Here is a 3,216-nt window from a genome sequence, read left to right on the forward strand (position 1 = left end):
TATGGCGCACAGTGGATTCATTAATAATCCCTCACTGTCGACTTTGATCATTAAAAAATGTTGTAACTGCATTTTGATAAAAATGTTCTAGAACAGACTTTTTCGTCGGAATTGCATAAATAAAATTTATTTTTTCAGAAAGATAAAAATGTTTGCGCCTATAATTTATATGGGTTAATATGTTACTAACTTAATTTGATTTCTACAAATTTACATATGAAAAGAAAGAATTGTATCAATAGATCTTCCGTAAAGTTACATTCATGCGGTTGCAATACTTTTTTCATTGATGCAATCGACTGATCGACTGATTTTTCTATCCTCTAATTTTTTTCCTTTCCTAATCAGTACTGTAGAAGATCGTAGGTCTATTGAATCGCGCTTCTAAAGAGCGCATTAGGCGTGCAATCAAAATGTCTATCTAATGGATATCCAATATAAGATGAATTTATGAGCGATCTCAATTCGTGTACCAAAGTATTCGTTAACGAGTTCTATGTGAATATTATATTCGCGATTGTTTGCCGAATTTGCATTTTTTTAAAAGAAGCTTTTACGAGGAATATTAATTAAACTTGTATCTCTTCGAGGTATCTTTTAACATATTGACTTCATTGATGGGTGTTAGCAGTGGGATGTTTGCGATCGCGAATCACGTCTGCGAGTTGACTATACACGGAGACGCACGTAGACCACACATTCGTATATATACATAAGGTGTCGCACAATTGGCCATCACAATTATTACTATAATTATAATAATAATTATTATTATATTATAATTATTACACTAAAAGTATACCGCTAGATCTATTCGATCTTTTTTGGTTTTCAACCTTTAATTTTTTTATATATTTTTAAGAAAATTGTTTCTAATACTTTCATGTTAATAGTTTTCTATATATCAATTTCTTCTTCAAAAATTTTTTTAGCCAAAATATAATATCAAGAAGGGCTTACATATTTATTAATCGAACTAATAAAAGAATTTTATAAAGTATAGTTAACGATAATTTAACTTTTGCACAGATTTTGGATAATTAGATAACTGTTACAATTTTCTTGTAGAATACGAACTGTAAGCAATTGTGAGACACCTTGTATATACGCACTAGCCAGATACGTACGCGCAATCGGCAGAGTCTGCGTGCGTGCACCGCATCCCACCGATTGGTCTCCAGAGTGCGTACAGCCACCCATTCATGCATACGGCCATTCATATATTGCGGCCCGGCTCACCTTGAAAGCTTTTTATCATCGATCGTATGTATTTGTGCAGTGCACACGGGCATACACACATTTGTAGATACGCATACTCATTGTGCGTGCGAAAAAGAAAAATTACTCGCCAAAACGATTATCTGATTTGCAAGTTAAAAATTTACAAGTTGTATAAATTTATTTTCTTCAACTATTTTTTAAAGATCTCTGATTTTAAACTTTAAAGGAGAAAGATATATTTAAAGAAGATTCGTATGTGTGTGTGTGATTAAAATCTCTCTTATCGTTTCATCACTTTCGTGAACTTTTTGCAATTGTCATCAATGAGGAAGGATGAAAAATGACGGAAGAGAGGAAAGAATAGAAGGAGAGACAAAAGAGCAATCGTTGTTGTCTTCGTCATCGTTATTCGTCGTTGGTCGTTTGGGCAAACCGGATACAATGGCTGCAAGTTTCCTAATACGGGCAGAGCGCGATACATGTCAAAAAAGAAGGAATTTTGGCAAGCACGAAGAAGTCTGAGAAGGAACGGTGCGCGTTAGAATGTTCTCTTTCTCTCTTAGTGCAAAAATTTAATAATCGCATATAACCAAAGCATACGTCTTGCTGTTGTTATCGTTAAGACAACCGTTTTCTATCTCGATGAACGGTAGGAAACGATAGGACACCTCCTGTTTTTGTGGGCACCGTAGTAACCTGTTCGCGTTTATGAAAATCTAGAGAGAAACCGTTGTAGAGAGAGAAAGAAAAAGAGAGAGGATCCAGGAACGTAATTTACGTTTTATACTTCGCATTTTTACGAGAGAAAAAAAGGAAAACTATGTGTAAAGAGATGACATCGTCACAAGTAGAGATTCATAAGAATATTAAGTCTTTTTAATCCCCTAATGAATATTTCTGATGTCATAAGTATTTCTTGATATTATTCCACGTAAAATATCTTCTGACGCAACGTGAACGATCTCTACATTTTTTATTCATTAAGTATTTATTCGAAATAATTTATGTATCCATTTTTATTCTCACATCTGCTTTAAATAAATTTATAGTTATCGTCAAATACAATAAAATGCTAAGAGAGATGAAATACAATGTGTGATGCAAAGAGTAAAGATTTTATAGTCGGGTGTCATCGCTCGTTTTCGAAGGAAAATAATTATATCGAGCAAGTGTACTGCTTCAATGACGATGCAATTAAAATCGGGAGATTCGTGTCAAATTTCCGATTTTTCGCTCCGTGCGCCTACGCGCTATCTCCTCTTACACGTGACTGCAAGTTTCCTAATATAGGCTCGGCATATGCTTCGATGAAAAAAGACGATGTTGTTAACCATCGAGTGCCCGGCAAACTGGTTGCCATCTCGAATCCGGAAAAGACAGGAGAACTACGTGTGTAATGCTAAAATCGCGAAGACGCTCTTCAGAGAAGACGCTAATAATCTTAAGAGAAGCAAATTTATTTAAATACAGTGCTCTCGTAAAAGAAGTCAGAAACTTTCTCATACATTGATAATTTAATTATAGTATTTGAAAAAAAGAAATTTCCGATATTTTCAGGAGAAAAATAGAATTTATATTTATTGTGTATATGTGGTATGACCTTTTTTAAATAGTGCCATGATATATGATTTCTATTAACGTCACGACATAAGTCCGTACATAGGTTTTTCTTGTAATTTTCTTCATCTTATTTTAAATCTGAAAATATCATACTCTTAATATCTGAAAATATCATACTCTCTTTTTATCTGAAAATGTTATCAATTTATTTGTGATCGAAAGTTTTATCAATTTTATCGATCGAAATGATTCAGATTGAAAGAAGATGAAATCAAAATTCTATTTATAAATTTCAATAAAGAATGTATATCAATCAATATATCTATCTCGCATGACGTGAAATGAAAATATGATCGGGCAATCTTCATCGTTCTCAGAGAAATCTTCGAAGGAAGCGAAGGAAGACGCGGTGATCTACGAATAAATTCGTTGGCG

The sequence above is a fragment of the Camponotus vicinus genome, unplaced genomic scaffold (genome assembly GCF_025532165.1).
Source record: "Camponotus vicinus isolate PSW18456_S1 unplaced genomic scaffold, iyCamVici1.0 SCAF_1, whole genome shotgun sequence".
Lineage (NCBI taxonomy): Eukaryota > Metazoa > Arthropoda > Insecta > Hymenoptera > Formicidae > Camponotus > Camponotus vicinus.